This window comes from Gymnodraco acuticeps, unplaced genomic scaffold, assembly GCF_902827175.1.
Source record: "Gymnodraco acuticeps unplaced genomic scaffold, fGymAcu1.1, whole genome shotgun sequence".
In the NCBI taxonomy this organism is placed as follows: Eukaryota; Metazoa; Chordata; class Actinopteri; order Perciformes; family Bathydraconidae; genus Gymnodraco; species Gymnodraco acuticeps.
Window position 1 is genome coordinate 3,971,438 of NW_022991154.1, and position 14,602 is coordinate 3,986,039.

Below are 14,602 nucleotides of genomic sequence, written 5' to 3' on the forward strand. Positions count from 1 at the left end.
CGTCAACATTTACTGGTACTTCAATGGAGAAACTTAAATCAACACCCTCTCTAGGTCCCTGAAGCCTCTAACCCCGCCCTAAAACACACTGGTGGAGTTACACACTGTATCATTAGGGAGGCATTAAGAAGCTTATCATATTAAAACACGGCTACCCAAAGGCAAAAAATGCAAAATTATTATATTTCCTACAGCAGAAATGCATATAAGTGCTTTTTATCAACTCTACTTCCACTGTTAGTCTTCATTTCATTGATTTCCTCCTGGCCGTGTTTGTTTTTAATAATCTTGTATGTCACATTCACTTTTGTTTGATGTTTCATTCGCCCTTTATGCAAAACCTTCGGAAGAAAAAAAATTAGGGAAAAAGACAGCTTTACTTTGTGCAATTCAACATCGAAAACAGCAAAAATATTTCCCAACTTATATGGCCGTTCATATAACACTTTACTGAGATTTCCTTATTATATATTATACCATATTACACCAAGTTTAATGCAAATTGGGCCAAATGTTCTTCTGTAATCCTGTAAGAGCGATAGAGGAAGCAAGCCAAAATCATAACATCCTTGGTAGAGTTAAAAAACGTCATTAACCCCACAGTCTGTTTCACAAGCAAAGGCTCCGATACAGTCCAATGTGAACACAGGCGATAACCAAAGCCAGTATGATGTAACCTCTGGACTAGGGGTCGGCAACCTTTTTGAAAAAATAATGTATCAGCGTGCCGACGCTCATGAATTATCAACGGGGGGGGGGGGGGGGGGGGGGTGCCAATGGTGAAGAAGGTTGAGATATCTGTTTTCGGACAAACAGATCTACTGCTTCTATTGCCGACCACTGCTCTGGACAGTAGATCTGTTTGTCCGAAAACAGGTATCTCAACCTTCTTTTTTCTTAAAAACAGAAATGTCGACCTCCTAGTGGAGCTAAAGGAAAGCGTCTGAGGATCAGCAATCATTGGCATTCATCCTCTGGGGACTCTGAATCTCGTACATCATTTTGTAGCAATTCATCCTGTGAACTGATACGTCTGTCCCTGACATAATAAGTGAGTAATAAAGTGACACAATTGGTGGGTCAATTGTTAGAGTTCTCTCCTTGGTCCTTGCTAGGCTACTTAACAATTATTAGCTACATACAGTCCTAAATCATGCCCTCAGGAGGCTAAGACATTATTTAGCAAATGTACTAATTTCTACCTTATAGCCATGTGTGAATTGTAGTTCAGTTCACAAGCACAGTACAGTTTATAACGGATATTTTGAAAGCAGCCAGACAGCAAATAGGCTATATTATATTCTATGTTCCACTTAAAAATCCATTTCATTTCCTGCTAATCCAGGTGTTAATATCTGATCTATAAAGCTGTAAATCTTGAGTGGATTAACAGAGGGACGTAAACGCGGCCAGACACGAGCACTGTGAATGTTCGGAATGTAAATATAACAAGTAACTCCCTCTCTGCCGGCAGGTCCTCCTCATCATGCTGTAGCAAGATCGGCTATTGGAATCACCATGGCAACAGCATTTCTACCTGAAAGCAAGGCTGTGAAGAAACCAGAGGAGGAAGCGCAGAGAGTCTGAAGGAGGGAGCATTATAAAAGAAGACTGGGGCCTCTCATAACACAGCATTATGTATGAAGCTCTGCAAGCGAACATTTACAACACGTCCATTTCACACACAATAAAAAAGGATCTGGGGCATTAAAGGCATTCAGCAAGATGGTGCTTTTTTCTGTCTGTCTTTGTCTCATTTACCCAATTGCTTTTCTGCCCTCAGTTCTTCTCCTGAGTTGCTGTGCTGTTAATGTATATTCTGAAGATATATTGGCACCAGTAACAAAAGACATAATTAAATCTGAATGTTCTCCTTTCTTCAATATTTCAATGATGATTTTAATAAATGACCTGCGTAATTGACTATCTCTTAAAGCATTATTTGAGAGCTGGGCTCAAAATGTATTCTGTCATGTCCCTCCTAGCTCCACCAAACTGCCTTCCAGGAGCACATTTTACAGTTTGTAAACAAGAATAACACAGAGCCTGCCCTACTTAAAACATATCCCTTCATTACCCTTACCACAGCCCTTTTGCAATGCCGAATCCCAACCATAGAACTGCCCATATGCAGGGAAATGGTCCAACCACAGTGTTCCATCCAGTGGCTCAGGCATCTCACAAGCAAACCAAACTGTAACTGTGTGATAACCCAATTACATGTTATCTGGAGTGTTCCTCTCTCCTTTTATATCTTTTTTAAAGGCCTGTTGTGTAAAAGAGAAAGACTGAATACCAGGTAAAAGGGTCAGGGCCAGGCTAAAGGGGGAACGCGGGGCGCTCCGTAGGAGCGCAGCGTGGTGCACGGGCCCTCGGGTAAATATTTTAAAAACCTATTTAAAAACTCCTGTAGTAAAACCAATACAAGTTTATAAAAGCCCTGTTTGGTCTGTGTTAAAAAAAATTAAATGAAATAAAGAAAATGCAATAAAAGGGATAAAAGAGAGCAGCGGCTGAAGCACAGAGCGTATGCGGCGGGGTTAAAACCTGCACTCCTGGACACCCCACCGGGGGAGACCCCCTCGGGGGGGTGTCCAAGGCTGTGTCCCACAACATCTGATAAAAGACCTGGTAAGTGGGTTAAAAACATCTGGCTAAAAGTACCGAGGTTGACTTTGTATAAAATCGGTATGCAGGTAAAATTAGTGTGAAAAAATTATAAATACATACATAAAAGTGCTTAGTAGAATAAGTGCTTTTGAAAATAGGTGCTGGTAATAAAAATCATATTAAACAAAATGTTAAAATATGTCAAATATAAAACAAATATATAAAATGTAAAATATAAAATACACACGGGTTAGTAGGCACACGGGGAGGGAAAATATGTCCCTAAAAGTGTCCCTAAAAGTGTTTAAAACCCAGGCAGAGGTCTAGAGAGGTGGTGCAGGTGAGACATGGGACACGCCTCGGATGATGTTTAAAAGTACTTTATTAAAGGGCTTGTTTCAGGGGGTTTCCCTGCGGGAGGCTCCAACATCCATTTAAAATAAAATGGAAAGTAATAACTAAAATATAAATAAAATAATATAAGCAATGTTTGAATAGGAAACAGGGGATTAATAATATATAAAAAAGAATAAAGTATATAATCTCCTAATTTGGAACCTAATAAAATAACAAATATGCAATACACCGTGCAAACATAGAATAAACTGTGACATGTAGAATATAAATATTAATAGATAAAATGTAAGAAAAATATATAAAATGGTAACAATAATAATAATAAACGAAAAAAAACATGCATTTAAAATTCATAAAAGAGTTCAGATGAGCCTACGTGCGCTGAATCCTCTGACAGCGTCACCGTTTTCCGTTGCCCTTAATGACTGTGCTTCCCACATTCATTGACTCTTGTGATGCCAGTGCTGAGGAGATTCTCAGCCTTTTTAATTCTACTTGCACGGATATTCTGGACCTGATCGCTCCATTCACGGCCAGACACCCTAAACCTGTGACTGAACCGTGGTTAACTGACTCTACTCGCGCCCTGAGACGCGCTTGTAGACGAACAGAGAGGAGATGGAAGAAGGATAAACTTCCCGTCTCCTTGGGGATTCTAAGAGACGGTTTAAGCGAATATCAGAGGGCTTTTGATACCATTGACCACCAAATTATTTTATCACGCCTTGAGCTGTGTGTTGGAATTAAAGGTAACGTCCTAAAATGGTTTCAATCCTATCTGTCAGAAAGGACCTTTTCTGTGCATCTTGGCCAGTATTCTTCAGCTGCAGCCCCACTAGCATATGGGGTCCCTCAAGGTTCTATCCTAGGCCCCATTTTATTCAGTCTGTATTTACTACCTCTGGGGTCAATTTTTAAAAAGCATAACATTCCGTACCATTGCTTTGCAGATGATTTGCAGGTATACCTGCCTATAAAAGCAAATAAGGAATCTAGGATTGCCTTGCTTAGCTGTCTGAAAGACATTCAATCATGGATGGAAATCAACTTCTTGACTCTCAACAAAAAAAGACAGAGAATGTAATACTTGGACAGTCAGAACTCCTGGATGGCTTTAATAGTGTACTCGGCCCCCTAGCCTCCTACAGCCAGAAATCTTGGAGTCATCTTTGACAACTGTTTTAAATTTGACCAATAAGCTCAGTTGTCAAGACAAGCTTCTTCCAGCTGTGGCTTCTGGGGAATTTAAAAGCCTATCTTCCTAGTAAGGAATTTGAACAGCTAATCCACCTATTTATAACGTCTCTGTTAGACTATTGTAACTCCCTGTATATTGGTGTTGATAAGTGTTTGGTCCGTCGCCTGCAGCTGGTCCAAAATGCGGCTGCATGCCTTCTTACAGGGAAGAGAAGATATGACCACATCACACCTGTTCTGGCAGATCTTGATTGGCTTCCTGTCAGTTACAGGATCCAGTTCAAGTACTTACTTTTAGTTTTCATTTTTTTCATCATTGCATGGACTGGCACCACATTACCTGTCTGAGTTTTTGCACCCCCATTGCGCTCAGCTCAGCAGAATATGTTGGTGGTTCCTCGGTGCAGGAAAAAAAACCGAGGTGACAGGGCTTTCAGTGTTGCAGCTCCCAGACTGTGGAACAGCCTCCCAGTACATATCCGGACTGCTGAGTCTATTGAACTTTTTAAATCTCAGTTAAAAACCCACCTCTTTGCACTGGCTTTTTATACTAGTTGAACATTACATTTTTACATTTGTATGTGTTTCTATATGTTTCTAGTTATTGTGCTTTTTTATCATGTTTTTAATTATTGTTTTATTATTGTACTCCCATTGTGTTCTTTTATATTGTATGTATTGCCTGTACAGCACTTTGGTCAACTGAGGTTGTTTTAAATGTGCTATATAAATAAATAAAGATTGAGATTGAGATGAGGAGGATTTATAAAATAAGGATAGGAAATATGTATAAAGAATAAATAATACACAAATAAATAAATACCACAATATAAATAAATAATACATTGATAAACAAATAATTAAATAGTTAATTAAAAAGCTACATTAGTTAAAAAGCAATCCCCTTAGGTAATATATATATATAAAAAATATGTATATATAAGGTTAGGGTTAGGGTAAGGATTAGGGTTAGGAATAGGGTAATTGTTAGGCAATGTCCATAAAATGTCTTAGCTGCCTCAAGTAATTGTTCTGTTGTAAAGCCATCTTTAATATTTGTCCAGGATACATAGAACTGTCCTCTAACATGTCTTCATGCAAAACAATATTAGGTGTGTTGGAGAAAACTATTATCTTCAGTCATGGAATACCACCGAGTAGTCGAGCAATATCATGTCAGAGGACCTAGGCGGAAGATAATGTGTTATATCAAAAATATCCACTTCAGTCTGATCATCAGGGTATATCTTAGTCAGGCCCTTGTTCAATCTGTGATTAAATGGGGAATTCAACAAGTCATGGCTGTCTCTAAAAACTCTGCGCTCTGGTCTGTCCTTGCACTCTCTTATCACTCTGTCTACTTGTTGTATTTGCTGAGTGAGTGATTCACTCTTTTCAGCTACAGTCTCGTCAAGATCAATGGAGAACTCCACATGGGTCCTCACAAACCTCCCGCTCTTCCCTTCTTGCGCTGCGATTGCCATGGAGACTCTGGCGAGTGGCTTTGCTACGCGATGGGACTTGTCAGAGACACGCAATGGTTCCTAGTGATCCCCCCGGCACACATGGATACATACACTGAAAGTTCTTTAATTAAGGAGAAGAATGAAAAAGATTTGTTTTACCCTGACTGTCCAGCTGTTTGCCTGCCCTCATTTCACCCAGCATCTCAAATACATCTTTAAAATTCAACATTTATTTTTCTGACTCTCTGAATGGTCCAAAGCCACAGACAGCTTCAGATTTCCCCAGTGTCTGGTGAGTAACAGGTTTTAGACGAGTTTGCCCATTGACAGTGAAGTCTAGAGAGAAATAGAGTACCAGGTTGGCTGCATACTTAGAGTAACCTAATCACAATAATAAGTTAATGTGACAAGGCACTGGGGAAATAACCCAAGCAAATGTCACGTAGGTGAGTGAGTTGTTAATGCCTTTTTGTAAAGCACTCTCAGAAGCAACTATTGTAGCCTCTCCAATATGTAATGGTCAAGGGTATACATGTATCAGAATGGGGGCCATTACTTGTGAGACAGATTGTCCCAGAACCCAAGTCAGTAAACAAAACAAAAGAGCATACAAGGTCATACACCACACCAGCACATTTTGGAAATATGACTTTTCAAACTCCTGAATTTGTCTCTCGTCTAAATCCTTCTTTAACTTAGTTTTACATATTTTGAATGCAGGAATGTATAGATATGTGCACCTTGTGGAAGTACTGATAAACATTATATGGCCAAAAGTATGTAGACCATATAGGCCTATCTATTCCACATTGTCTCGGGTTGTTTCATGTGTTTTTGTGGTGGTTATGTGTGCACATAGCCAGCTAGAAATGGTTTTCCCAATGGTATGGTGTATACGAAAATAACCATCGGTTGATTGTATAATTTCTAATAAATTGTTTGTTCGGAGTTGGTTCAACTTGCGACCACCAAATAACCTGTTTAATTTTCCACCTATAAGAGCCCAATGGGCGCTAAGTCATGATGTCACCTTTATTATGAAGCCTTTTTGCACCAGCATGAATTTACCTCCCATTTACAACATTAAACGAGCCGTACTTGTCTTGTTCTTATACTTCTTATACCACAACAAAATATAACAAAGCCAGAATGAATTGAAAGTACGACTTCTCCAGACACTTTCTAACCTTCCTCGTTCTTGAAATTGGTTGTTGCTAACCCTCCAACAAATGCAGGTCTTGGCACTTGTTGCAGGTAAAGTGAATGGATGGTTCCCAAGCTGAATTAAACAATTCTAGGGCCAAGTGCCTTCGTAGTTGAAACACGAAAAAGTGGTTTAAATTGGGCTTCTGCTTTGAACCAGCCCTGGAACTGTCTCGGTGTAAAGTTGTTTTTAGATGGTTTGCTATAACATTTTGTGAAGATATTTATGATCCCGAGAGAATGAATCCTACTGATTTGTAATCTAGTGAAAGGTCCCAATGGGTGGTTTTGGGTAAAATATATATCGTTTATTGGATCCATTGTAACAAAATGTTGTACATATCACATATACATTTCACTTTATCAAAACATTTCAATGTACTGTATATATATGTAGCTGTAACTCATCACAAAACCACTAGCATGACTGTATATCTTAGTCTTGTTTATATGTTTCTTTTCTCTGTGCCAACAATGCAAATAAATATCCCCTTTTCCAATAACAGATCAATCAGCAACTTCTCATGGTAACACTGACACTATAAATGTCACTTCATTATAAGCATAAATCTGTGCCTCTTTCGCCCTTGACTTGGTGAGCAATTATCTCCAGTAAGATCGCCTCATTGGGCTGCTGCGATGGAGACACACAAAGGCCCAACATGACAGCGTAGTGTGTGTTCGCGAACAAATTTGTTGTGACAGCTAGTTACTCAGAGCTCTGTGACCCAGGCATCCAGCAGACAGCAGAAAGCACCCACCCAAAGTTAACTGGTGCTACCGCAGTCACCCAACATGCTGCTACGACATGATCCGACCTAACATAGAAAGCTCTTTACTGGAGAAAACAAGATAGAAATGGAGCGAGAGAAGGCAAGAAAAAATACTTTGACAGACGTCTTTAGAGACAAGCAAATGCAACGTTAAACATTACCAGTCCAAAACAATGCAAGGAACAACTCTCTTGATAAATAAAACATTTAGTATTTCCATTCATCCTGATCTACAGAGAGATCGACGACACAGGGTGAGAAACGACAATAGCACACAGCAGATTAGCACATTTTTCAGTGTCTACGTGCAGTGTGTGTGTGTGTGTGTGTGTGTGTGTGTGTGTGTGTGTGTGTGTGTGTGTGTGTGTGTGTGTGTGTGTGTGTGTGTATGTGTGTGTGTGTGTGTGTGTGTGTGCATGTTTGTTTGCTTGCTCATTCTTCCCACGACAGGGTCATTTTCTTATTCTCAGAGGATGGGGGATATAAACAGTATTTTTTTAAGACTGTCATAAAGCCAATAGCTAGTTAAAGTTAGTTTTTATTTTTTCTGTCAGTATGCAATTGCACGAAAAATGCTTCAATTGTCACTCAATCAGGATCTGTGGTGGCAGAATATCAAAACCAGAGTAAAAAATAGACCCACAGAAATAACCAAAGCAAATGAGAAGCTGCAGAGATTATTTCAGCCAATGGAGCTGCGGTGGTTTATAAACCTCAGAGGATCCCTATAGCTCAGACCATAGTCCTTTCAAAACCAATTACTTTAAGCGATGTGCAGTACATTTGCTCTCAACTTTTAAGATTAATAGTATATTAATATTGCTCATAAATTCCAGTCAATGGATCTCCTCCTGTTTTTAACTGTTTTTTTTTTACATTACATTTCTTTGAGTTGTTCACGCAAGCGGCCTAGCTTAGGTTGGCAACGTTTGTAAAATATTTCAACAACTATTGGATGGATTGCTGTTGAAATTTGTAACTAAAAGCATGGTTTCCTGACACTGAATTTCACTTCATCTAGCAAACTTCTGAGGTTTTAAAAGACATACGTTATTGCTTTACAACACAACGAGATGCACCTGGAAAAGGAAGGGCTCAAAAACTCCAGTGCGAGCAGCAGAAGAGGAGAGGCCTCTGTTGTTTCTAGGATTTTATATTCATATTGTTATATGTGTTTCTTTATTATAAATCCTGTTGATTTGACGTTTTTTTGGTGATGATTTTGGGTAAATCCGTGATTTTGTTAGTGCTATAGGCATGGGCGTAGGAAGCATCCTCAATGTGGATGGGACAATTTGACAGGGGGTGTGGGCGGGTGGTGGAACTCACCTCCTGTAGGGGGGTCCGGGGGTATGCTCCCCCGGGAAGATTTTATTTTAAAGTTAAAAGCATCAATCTGCTGCACTTTGAGAGCAAAATTAGGGACTAAATCTATGGATACATCTCTCAACAACACCCATGTGAAACCGAACTGTAAACAGATTTAGTTTTTCTTTATGCATATTTTACAAATCACTCCCCTTTTAAACTGTATTTTTGTGTTACTGTCCAATAGTATGAGTTGGAATTATTTCATACCTGTTATTCTCTTATTTTTTATAACTATAATGATCATATAAAGGTGTGCCTTGGAAATACTTATTTACATAAATGATTACCAAACCGTTTGAGACCCACTACTTAGACTAAAGTGAACTATCTAAACACTCAGAGAGTCCTTTACCTCAGTGAGCTGTAGTTATCAGCCTCTCAGTCTGACAGGAGACGACTCTCCCTCCACCTCTTTAATAACAGCGCCTTATATCCGGGTGCTAGTGGAACACGCTCGTGAACTGTTAGCGCCAGAGCCTCGCAGCGTGGAAACTGTGGCGCGCATCATTTTACAACTAAAGACACAGCTACACAAAAAGCGCAGCATGTGTACGGCTCATGTGTACGGCTCTGAGAATCTGCCTTGGTACAAAGTAGCAGTGAAAACATGGTACGGAGTTTCATTGATTTGGGCATTCTCACAATAAGCAAGTGGAATGGATTTGATAATGAAGCACTGACACAGCGCTCTACAAAGAGTGGCGAGTGGATATACCGATTCACGGACTTTCCGCATAGTAAAAGTGGGGGGGGTCTAAACTAATCATTTTAAAAGGTGGGGGGGACTTGTCCCACCCTCATAAAATGGCTGTGATGCCCATGGCGGTAGGGCCGTCTAAAAGTGGGGCGTAAAACATAGCATTAGTGTAGTGTGAGGTTACGGCGCAACTCGGTCAATGAAGACTTGAAAATGGAGACTGATGATCACATTACATTTCCTACAATAAACATTGGTTGGTAGCCTAACCTTTTTTTGCTAATAATTGCCACAAACAGCCATTGCACCATCGAACCTTGACAAAGTCCTGTTGGAAGTCTTGTTGTGTAATAACTAGTGTTCTTTTTATTTCAAATCCCATCATATAATGTTCAATATTATAATGAAAATTCAATTTAAGAAAATAAGGTTTTGAGAGTCTTGAAGGTTCATGAACTCTGCAGTCAAAGCTGATTAGCTGTGGTTTGGTTAGTGGGTTAGGAGTTAATGCATCAGTCTACTGAGATGATGCACTTAGAGGAAACTGTCTTTTACAACAAAAAAATTTCCTCACAGAAAAGCAATGGAGGACGTTATCAAGCTGAGCATGTGTCACTGTGCTCTGGTGAAGTGCTGCAGGCTGGCACACACACACACACACACACACACACGCACACACACACACACACGCACACACACACACACACGCACACACACACACACACACACACACACACACACACACACACACACACACACACACACACACACACACACACACACACACACAGATTGAAATTACTCCCTTTATCAGAGTGTAATCACTGTTATTGTGCTGTTTCCTCTATCACAGCCACAAGTATTTAGCATGGAACAGATTTAGAACAGTGCAATCGGTGTGGTGTGCAACGAAAATGTCAGATCTCCAACTTTCTTCCTATCAAATCACAAATCAGACCTGCAAAATAAAGAACTTCAATCGAATGCAGGTTTTTCTTACAGTTTCTCTTACCATTTGTCCTGCAGGTTATTGCCTCCACTTTTGAGTGTCTGTAGCGCTTCTTCCTGTCCATGAAAAATGCATGCTGTGATCTCATTATCCTGCTTTCCTCGTGGAGCGCTACATAAAATCAATCCAGGGGCAGAGGAGGGGTGAGAACACTACAGATTCTTCTTAAATCTTCACAATGGGTGAGAAGAGGCCCTACAAGTGGGAGGACAAGTGTAGAGGAGTGTGCATGTGTGTGTGAAGCACTTCTCTGGTTGTTTGGCATCACTGTTGGCATAAATTAAACTACAATTTATTAAAATTAGAGGACTTTTGGTAACACTTTATATTAAGGTACACAAATTAACCATCAACTAGTTGTTAATTAACATGCATATTAGCAGTATATTGGCTCTTTAGCCATTAGTTGAGAGTTTTTCCTCAATAACCCTCTAATTAGTGCTTATTTATTGCAAGTAAGGAAGTTGTTGTACATGAGTTTTGGTCTTAATATGCTCTGCTCAATATGGGCCTAATAAGGCAGTAGTACCACAAGAATAGTAATTCTCCCATAATAAGACTTAACAAATATGATCTATTCTTATGTAACAAGACATGAAACTAAGTGTTAATTGTGTCTAAATAACTCAACATTTGGTATTTATATCTAAGAATGTATGTTGGGGTACTGACAGTTCAGCTACCATTAGCAAGGTGATATTGCAACCCAGTCTCATGGCATTTCGTGTTCACCAACACGATTTTTAATCTATTGATTCGTGTTCACCAACACGATTTCCCCCTTTTTTTCGTGTTGCACAGCACGATTTTAAAAGCAATGTATTTCTACTGGTAATGACGCTCATGGAAGCACGGCATTCGTTTGTGTCGGCTGCCCTTAAAGGCAATGTGAGCGTCCATTCTCATTGGATAACGGAGAATTGTACACCCGGAAGTAAGTATTCCTCTTACTGTCGATTGATTTTACAGTAATATCTGCACTACTCATCGACTAAAAAACACCAGATTATCCTTGTTAATTACACAACATTGATTGGTTTAAATTGTGTGCAATGCTTTTGTATTTTTCCCCTTCGATTCGGAGAAAAAAATATTTTTTCGGAGTAAAGGATGGCAGAAGACAATACACTACCCAGAATCCCCAGCTATCGTTTTGACTACACCATGTGCTCTGTTTGACAAACCCCGTTTTTTTCACCATTCATTCTATGGCTATGTCACGTGATCTTCAAATTTCTCCCTGCAGAAAAAAAAAACATGGCCGAACTTCGTTTTATTCTCGGTGGAAAATGCCTATTTTAAAGTTAGTTTGGCCATTAAAATGCGTTTTGATATCATTTGATGCGAGAAATATGAGTTGTTATTTCAGATTATGTGTGCAGTGGATGTACATGATCTTTAGTTTGCTAGTTATTATGAAGATTACTTCAGGAAATTGCGTCCATACAACGTTTTCATTGTTACCAAGGTGGTTGCTAGGGACGCTGCTATCGATATTATTTCTGTTATGTTGTGTAACTGTTTAATGGTGTTATATTTATTGCTACCCCCTTCCCCGTCAATGTATAGTGTTGGTCCACAGCGCAAACATATTAGTTTAACAAAATCCACATCTAAAGATAGCCTACGTTATTTTCCCCTGTGCAATTCCAGTCTCACATCTCACAGCACATTGTCATAAACAAATACCGGAAACAGACCGAAAACATTTTTAAAAAATAAAATAATACTTTATTCCGAGTGTGCTTGCTTTTCTCTTTGAAAGTCATCACATAACGGCATTGTAATACACGGTTCGGCTGCATTAAATATTACATATCTGCCGTAGTTCTGTATTTATAGAGCCCTGATGAGAAGACTTCTAGACAAACATGAGGAACTGAAAACGTGACGTGGATCATAAATATATCAGCCATTAAACAACATCTTACATTTATTTTCACACAATACGTCTCCTTGCAGTATCAACACTAATTCGGCTGACTTTTATATTTGATCCAATTGGTAGATAGGCTGTATTTACACCATAAAGGTGCACAGCTGATATAAAGGGACACCTAGTGGTTAAAGCATGTTATTGAATTTCATTATTTGTATTATTAGATATTAATAGGATCCCTATAAAGTATATTCATTACTCGTTATTCTCTACTAATAGTTAATTAAAGACTGTATATAATGACTATTTTGCACATCCCTTTCAAGATTTCAAGATTTCTAAGGTTTATTGACATATCATATAGGCCTACACAACTATGGTGTAGTTATGCATTGAATGAAAAACTTGGGTCGCAGGTTCCTCAATAGTGCATTACAAGACATCTATCAATATTTGTGCATACCTCCAGCAATGTTCAATGATCAATAAAGTATATCTTATCTTAAGCTGATCGATGGCGACTGTCATATTTGCTAAGTTTGCCTCTGAACCTTGACAAGTGCATGTTTCAGGCTTATCAATTAATGTAATGTAATGTTATCAATTAACAACAGGGGTCACAAACATAAGACCAGCTGTTAAATAAAGCTCTTCTGACCTTAGCTGGCATGTGTGTATATATATTAATGCTGCCCATTATGGGCACAAGCAATTTTCACCCATTTATTAATTATATGTTTTAAATTTGAGTGTTTCCTATCCCCTAAACCTCCAGGGATGTACACAATTTAATACTGGCAACTTCTTATTATGGGAAATACGAAAACGTCTTTTAAAACTACAACTCCCAGTAGAGACCATAGATAGAGAACATGTTGCGAAACAGAATAGCCAGCATGTGTAGTTCTGGGGACAGGGTGGGGGAGGGGGGACGCAGTGGACCGGTTCAAATCCAGTTTGGACAGTCTGCCTTGGTTCCATCCCATTTCAAGTGCTGTTCGAGTCTCGGCGTAACCCTTGGAGCACACTCTCCAATCACAGAGCTTGACAGCCCTAATATAAATACCTAATGTTGAGTTATTTAGACACAATTAATACTTATAGTTTCATGTCTTGTTACATAATAGATCATATTTGTTAAGTGTTATTATGCGAGAATTACTATTCTTGTGGTACCACTGCCTTATTAGGCCCATATTGAGCAGAGCATATTAATACCAAAACTCATGTACAACTTCCTTACTTGCAATAAATAAGCACTAATTAGAGGGTTATTGAGGGAAAAACTCTCAACTAATGGCTTATTACTTGTAGAATATGGTCATGTAGAATAAGGCATCAATAAGTGTTTTATAATGACTAATAAAGAGCCAATATACTGCTAATATGCATGTTAATTAAAGTGGACCTATCATGCTATATTTGAAAAATATATTGTAGGGCCATACCTATACAAAACATATCTGTGAAGTTTTTTTTTCAAAATACCAAACGGATCACCCATTGTAGCCATGCCTCATACTGTTCAAACCCCTCTTTTGCAGCCCTGTTAGAGAAACGCGGATCTTGGGTCCTTAGCGTGAAAAAGAAAGAAAGAAGAGGAGGCGGAGCTAATGCCTGATCAGAATTCTACCGGAGATAAAGTTAAATTCGGTTGTGATAAAACGCCATCCTGTTTAAACCACATCAAGGATTATTTCTGAAATGCTTTTTCTTTTGCAGGTTAATCACAAGGTGAGTTATTTTTTTATTTCCTGCTTTTTAAACACATGTGCTCTTCAGTACAGGTTAGCTCTGAGTGTTAGTGAGGCTTGCTAATGTAAACAAAGACGAGATTACGTCCAAAACACGTCAGGCATTGTTTCTGATAGCAACTTTCTGTGGGTCCGCCGACGTCACAGCGGATGGACACGTCACCGCGGATGAAAATCTGTATCCGCTCGTTGTACACCCGTTTTTAAAAGATTTGGGTACGGAGGAAAAGAGAGAGGGTTTTATTTTCTGATGCTGCGTGAGTTCCCCGACGCACCGGGGACACAT